Source organism: Ochotona curzoniae, unplaced genomic scaffold, assembly GCF_017591425.1.
Source record: "Ochotona curzoniae isolate NIBS_2020 unplaced genomic scaffold, NIBS_Ocur_1.0 contig_2321, whole genome shotgun sequence".
NCBI classification, from domain to species: Eukaryota; Metazoa; Chordata; class Mammalia; order Lagomorpha; family Ochotonidae; genus Ochotona; species Ochotona curzoniae.
The window spans coordinates 14557522-14564660 of NW_024465421.1; positions in this window are offsets into that span (position 1 = coordinate 14557522).

Below are 7139 nucleotides of genomic sequence, written 5' to 3' on the forward strand. Positions count from 1 at the left end.
ATAGCCTCATTGAAGTACATAGCTCACCGTACTGTGAGTATTTGTGTGCATCTTCTGGTAGATGATTAGCTCTTTGAGGTTAGAGACCACATGCCTCCATTCTGGATCCCTGTTCGTTTGCTTTTGCTTCCCAATCTCATTACTTCCTTTCTTCTCCATATGATCACCCAAGAAGAAGTCGTCTCTCATCTCCATCTGTCATGCCGTCATGCATCCATCCATGCAGCAGGAAATAGGATGTTTGAAATCACAAGTAAAGGGCTGGTGTTTGGTGTAGTGGATAAAGCTGTTGCCTGCAAGGATGGCATCCCATGTGAGTGCCAGTTTGTGTCCCAGCTGCTCCATTTATGATCCAGCTTGCCTGCTGTTAATCACCTGGGAAAACCCACAAAGGTGTCCCAAGTGTTTGAGCCTCTGCCACTCATGTGGGAAACTTGCATGAAAGCTCCTGGATTCAGCCTGACCCAGCACTGACTATTATAGTCATTTGGGGGAATTAACCAGAAGGTGGAAGATCTCTTTTTCTCTGAGTCTGTGCCTCTTCTCTGTAACTCCCACTCTCAAAATAAATAAGTTTCAAACAAACAAACATCCCAAATAAAATGTGCCATTGCTTTCCATGGCCCAGCAAGACATGACCTCTGCTGCCAGCTCCACAGTAGCCCTCCTTACGCTGAAACTCACATCATTATGTAGATTTTTTTGCCCGAGAATGTTCAACCCCTTCTCCCTCCAACTGTGGATGGATTTTACCTCCTTATTTCATGATTTTGGCTTGATCACATGCCTTGTTTTGGCCAACAGCACATGCTGCAAATACAAAATGTTGAAATGTGGCAGGTTTGTAGAGCTTGCTTGCTTCTCTTTTGCTTCAGCCTGAAAGTCCTGTGCCCTGGGTGAGCAGTTGGTCCCAGAAGAATGAGGATTGCATTGGGCCCATGGCCCAGAGTCAATCCCAGCCTTGATCCGCCAGACCTAAGCCGAGCAACAGATGTATGTGAACGAGATACAAATGCTTGTGGTTGTAAGTCTGTTCGCACGTTCTCATCAAGTTTGAGATTTCTTGTTTTCCTTGTTAAGCAATTCTTATGAGAAAAGAGACATTGACTACTTGTGTCACTTTGTGACTCCAGCAACGATCTGTCTACCAGCGATCCTTTCTATTGAATAACTGCATACACCTAGAATATTTAGTACAATACTAGTGACCAATTGGTATTTGTTGAATGGAGTCTTTGAACCATCCAAATCCAAGTGTGTTGTGTCCAAACAAGTTATATCTTGAAACTCCAGTTGACACATAGGCCAAACATGACTCGTGACATTTCCATCCCCTTTTCTGTTCTTTCTTATCACACAGAAGATTTTCCATGTAAGAAGACCCACACCGAAAACAGATGATGTGTCAACTCAGTAATGTAAGCCATGAATCTGTACTTGGTTAAAGATGAACTTGTTTGGAAGAAAAATGAGAAAAAATGCTTGTGACCGTCCAACAGAATCCTGGATAAGTGCATCCGTTTTAGTTCTTAGCAGATCCAGCACATAATAAAAGGAAACTGCTGAGGTCAGCAGCGCACTTCTTACTTTCACAAACACGGTTTTGGGGATGGTAATCATATCTATTAGCAAGAGTGACACTACCGTGGTCATGGCAGAAAAATGAGCTCTCCAACATTGCAAAAATGAGCAAAGTGGAGATCGATAAATCATAAAATTAGTTGAGACATCATCTATCTTTTGTGGCTTTCTCTTTATTCCTGCCACGTTCCCTCAGGACACTAATTCATTTATTGCATTTTATCGTTGGGAAAACACGTCAAGGTTCGGAGGCCGCATCCAGTTAGGGGAACGGGGCAATAATGTGTGTCATTAATTAGGCAGGTTGGGGAGGTTCAATCCAAACTCTGGTCCCCACTGACTTTCCTAAATTGAGTTTTAAGACTACTTCTCTGTCTTGTTTTACTTCATCAAAAAGGAGCATTATTGAAATGGGCCCTAAGAGGGAGAGAGAGGGACATGTCTGTTCACTTTCAAGAAGCAATAAATTTAGGGACAAACTAGGTGATAAACTAGACGCAGTCGGAGTCATCTAAAGACTGTTGTCAGCATGTAGTTGAAGTAAGTGTGGGGCACGGAATTTGGAGTACACACACGCGGCTTCTAGTGTCTATATCCTGACTGTAGGGCATACATCAAGCAGATGAAAAAAAATACATTGTCAAAACAACAGATCTACCCACTCAACAAAATTTTAATCTATAATATCGTATTGTTGGCAATAGGTGCAGCATTGTACGGCGCATGTTTGGACGTTGTCTTGCTTAACTGAGATGTCATGTCCACTGATGAATAACTTTCCTGTTTTCCCTACCTCCCTACCCCCATCCCTGGCAGTCCACATTCTGCTCTGATTCTGTGAACTTGACTTCTTTCAGTGCCTCACGGAAGTGGAATCGTGCAGTGTTTGTCTCTGTGTGGCAGGTTTGTTTCACTTAGCATAATGTCCCCAAGTTTGAATTTTGTGTACTGTAGGATTTTCTGCCTTTTTAAGGTTCAGTAATATTCCACTCTGTGTATACAGCACATTGTCTGTACGTATTCATCTCTTGGTACACATTTACATTGTAGCTATGCTAAATAAGGCTATAACGAACATGTGAGTGCTAATATAACTTGGAGATCATGATGTTAATGATTATGTTTAAGTGGAAATAATGCTCATAGGGTAGTTCTCCCTTTAATTTTTTGACAAACCACCGTTTTATTTTCAGTAGTGGGTTACAGCATTTTGCATTAGCACCAATAGTGTGCAGATTTCAATTTCTTCATATCTTGCTGACGCTTTATTTGATAACAGTTAACAGGAAATATGTAAGCTCACAGTGGTCTGGATTTGCGTTTTGTACTGTTGATGAGTGATATTAAGCCTTTTTACATGTTATTGTTAGATTAAGTAGAGAAGTGGAAGGCTTACCTACTGAAAATTACAAAATGCTGATGAGAGAAATTGAAAACACATAAACAGATGGGGAGCCATTCAAGGTTTAATGTTGTTAAACTATCCAAAGTGGCCAAAGTGATCTAGTGATTGAATACAGTCACTATCCAAGTCCCAAAGGCATTTTTTTTTTCCACAGAAATAGATCAAACAAACCTAAAATTCATATGGAGACACAAAGACTATGAATGGCCAAGTCAGTTTTGAGAACTAGGAACTAATCTAGAGGTAGCAGACTTACTGGTATATATATAATAACTTCAAAATATATTACTGAGCTACAGTTATCAAAACAATATGCTATTGTATAAAAACAGACATGGACAAGCAAGACAGAAGAGCAGACCCAGGTGCCCCTGGGCATCAATTCCAGGGTGAACTGTCCCTTCCATGTCTTCCTGCTGCATGTTGATACACATGCACCTGTAGATAAGACTCCACCCTGGTTGGCTTCCCTGAGCCGTGGGGGGTTAGTTTGTCCTGATTCCCAGGCTTCCGTGGCCCCAGCTGCTAGTCTCCGAGGGATCCAGTTGTGTCCCTTCACTTGCTGTGAAGCTCTGTTGGTCTTACCAGATTTACACAAATAAGCTGATACCAAGGCATGGTATTGATGGAAGTGTTTCCCAGTCCCACCCTGGGATCAACACGATTGTGCAGTCAACCTTCATTGTTCTCGGCATGCTGGGAGCATTTGAGAGATTTCCTGGGCTGCAGCAGCCACCCAGCTCATTCCCGCGCACGGCTGATTGCTGGGAGCTATCAACGAGCCATCAGAGCGCCTCTGTTGGTGTGGTTTGGGTCTGTCATTCTCATCCTGTTCTGGTACTCTCAGGGGCAGCTGGCTTACAATCCTATGGGTGTCAAATGTCTACAACGGTCCCCCCCCTCCACGGCCTCCCACCCTTTATTCATGGGAAGGCTGGCATGTGTGTTGGGGGCCAGGGACCTCCGGGGCCAAGTCTCTGGTAGATACTTTTTCATTGGGGGTCTTAAGTACAGCAGATCAGCACATGTCTTTGTGTGGGGAGCCGGAGCTGGAAAGCATGGAGGTTTGGGATGGAAGGAAAGAGGCTTCAGTCCCCTCCTGTGTTCCAAACCCAGTTTGCACACAGGCAGAAAACACCCATAAACCCTTCTGTCTACTTGTGTCCATCTTCAGCGCTACCCCCTTATTGCAAGCCGCCATCTTGTCTCCTTTGGACCCTTTGCGTGCCCTTGGTAACTGGTCTCTGTGCTTTTACCTCTTGCCCTGCTCAGTCTGCTCTCCACAGAGAAACAAGGATGATCTGTACACTAAAGAGAATCGGATGATAGCCTCCCTTCCTGCCCCGTTCTCCAGAGGTCACCCAGTGTATTCAGAATCAACTTGGATCTCTTGTGGAGGGCTGTGAGAGCTTTCCGGGTCTGACTCTTGCCTGTCTGTCTTTGTTCATCTCTAGCATTCTTCCTCTTGCCACACTGGCCTTCTTTGTACTCCACTGGGACGCCATAACCATTTGCATCTGCTGTTTACTCTGTAAAATGTTGGGTCCCAGTGATGTATCAACAACAGACCCAGTTCCAAAGGAGCCCTCACTGAGGGACGGCAGCAGACTAGTCAACAGGTGGGGAAATGTCAAGAAATTGAACCCCAAAGACAGACAAGGTGACAGGGGACAGGGAAGGGAGAGGAAGTCTGAGTTTTGATAGCGTAGGGAGGCTGTGTCTTTGAGTTCTCATCTGTATAAACTGAGAGTGGATATCTCAGGGCCAGTGGGGTAGGGAAAGGCGTTGTGGCAGAGTCCTACTGGGGCAGACCTGTGGGGCGCAGACATCATGGAGTAGGCAGCAAACAAAGTCTTGTCATTAAATGCTGAAGGGATGCAGGGAGAAGCAGCAGTGAGTTCTTGGGGAGTTCAGAAGAGGCTTTCATGTTAGGGAAGAACCCTGAGGTGTTTGCCATCGAAAGCAGGTTTTAGTGATTTGAACGGGAAGGTCAGTCCTCAGTGTTTGTTCTGCTCACTGCTCAAATCTTTGCCAACCTGATCTCCCCAGAAGAGATGTTAGTGGTGAGGCATGCCAGTCCTGTTGAATCCCGTTGCATCCTTGTTGATGGCTTCCAAAAATGACGAAAGAGAAGGCCCAAGTTCCCATTTCTGGTCTTTGAGTCCTGCTCGTCCTCCCCAACAAGTATTCCCAGAAAGCTGGCAGGGTCAGGACTCAGAAGGATGAGGATGTGAAGCTGTGGGATTTGGGGGGAGAACTACTCAACTCTCCGTATCGCCCTCTGGTGGCGGTTGGTGCTCATAGCTGAGTTACTTAAGCCCAGGATGGTGGTCACATTTTGTGTGTTTTCATATCTATAAAACATTTGCATCATTCCAAGTAAGAACTGTAGTTAGAAGGTATTCTCAGGAGCAGAAATTTGGCCGAGTGGGGGAAGAGTCCTCATGCCAAATCACAGAACACCTAGCTTCAATTCCTGGCTGCAGCTTCAGGCTCCAGCTTCCGGCCGGTGTGGACCCTGGGAACTAGTGGTGATGGGTCAAGTGATTGGCTCATGCTAGTCCCAAGGGAAGCCTGGACTGAGTTCCTGGCTGGCGGGTTCTGACCCTGCCTCAGCTGTTATTGCAGCTGCGAGGGGAGTGCACTTTTCCCACATGAGTTCAGGCCCCGACCACATAACAGATGACTGGCAATTAGGGTAGGGAGAAGTTTTGACTCTATGGGGTGCAAACATGGAACAGTTTTCCTTTTTAAATCCTATTATCAACTGTGTGTTAAATCTCTCCACCCCACTGGGAGGCAGTGCCTAGAATTTCTGACCACGTTCAGTTCAGATGTTAAAAAATTCAGTTTGGTTCAGTTTGAATATTGAGTTTTAGATCCAATTAAAAGTTCTGTTCCTTTCTTGTGGTGGGAGTTAAAGAGAGGTGTGTGTGTGTGTGTGTGTGTGTGTGTGTGTGTGTGTGTGTGTGTATGCATGCATGCATATGTGTGTATGTGTGTGTGTCAGGGAACTTGTCTAGCTCCTAGCAAATCTTTCACTTCTCGTGTGAGAGGGGAGAAGAAGTGGGGCTGGAAGGTGTGTTTTCACCTGGTAAGGCTGTGAACATGAAGTGGCAGTTCTGAGCTCATTCTGCGTGACACCAAGTTTAACTGCTGCTCTAGGACTTTTGCAAATGTGCTGGCTTGGTTGCAGGTTGTCTCTACTCTGCCTGTGCAGTCTGCCAGTCCACCTGTGCCCTGCCATTCCAACTCTATTTGTTTCCTATCTGCCACTCCGACTCCATCTATATCTTGTCACTCTTTGCTGGTTTTTTTTTTAGCTCCTTCAAATGCATGGTTAGCTCATTTACTTTGAGCTTTTCTAATTTTTCAACATAAGCATTGATTGAGATGAACTTTCCTCTTCACGCTGCCTTGATCATGTCCTGTAAGTTTTGATATATTGTGCTGATGCCTTCATTTGTTTCAAGTAGCTTTTGAATTTCCCCTTTGATTTCACCTATAACCCATTGTTTCTGTAGTAGCGTATTATTCAGTCTCCAGGTCTTTGCATGTCTTCTGGGGGTATTTTGACCTATTGGTCTCCGGGTTCACTCCATGATGGTCTAAGAAAATGCATGGTGTAATTTTGATTTTTAAAAATTTGCTGAGGCTTGTTTTGTGGTCTATAAAATGGGTAATTCTGGAAAAAGTTCCATGTACTAATGAAGAAAAAGTGTATTCTCTGGAGGACGAAAGGTTTTGCAGATATCAACTAATTCCATTTGCTCCAGTGTCTGGGTGAGCTGTGTTGTTTCCTTGTTGAGTTTCTGTCCCATTGATCTGTCTGTTGACGTTAATGGAGTGCTAAGGTCCCCCACTATTATTGTCTTGTCACTCTGACTCTGCCTGTGCTCTACCACTCGAACTCCTCCTACATTCCGTCTGTCACTCCGATTCCACCTGTGCCCCTTTGGCCACTCCACCTCTCTCCATGACCTGTCACTCCCGTCCTACCTGTGCCTGTCTGTCACTGAGGCCCCTAGGGAGGGCGCCCTGCCTCCTGTGGGCCCCTGTCCCTCATCCCTGGCCTCCCATCCCTCCCTGGGTCGCTTCCCAGCTCTCCCTTGGCTCCCCCTTTCCCTAGAGTTCCAGGCATCCTTGGGGAGCT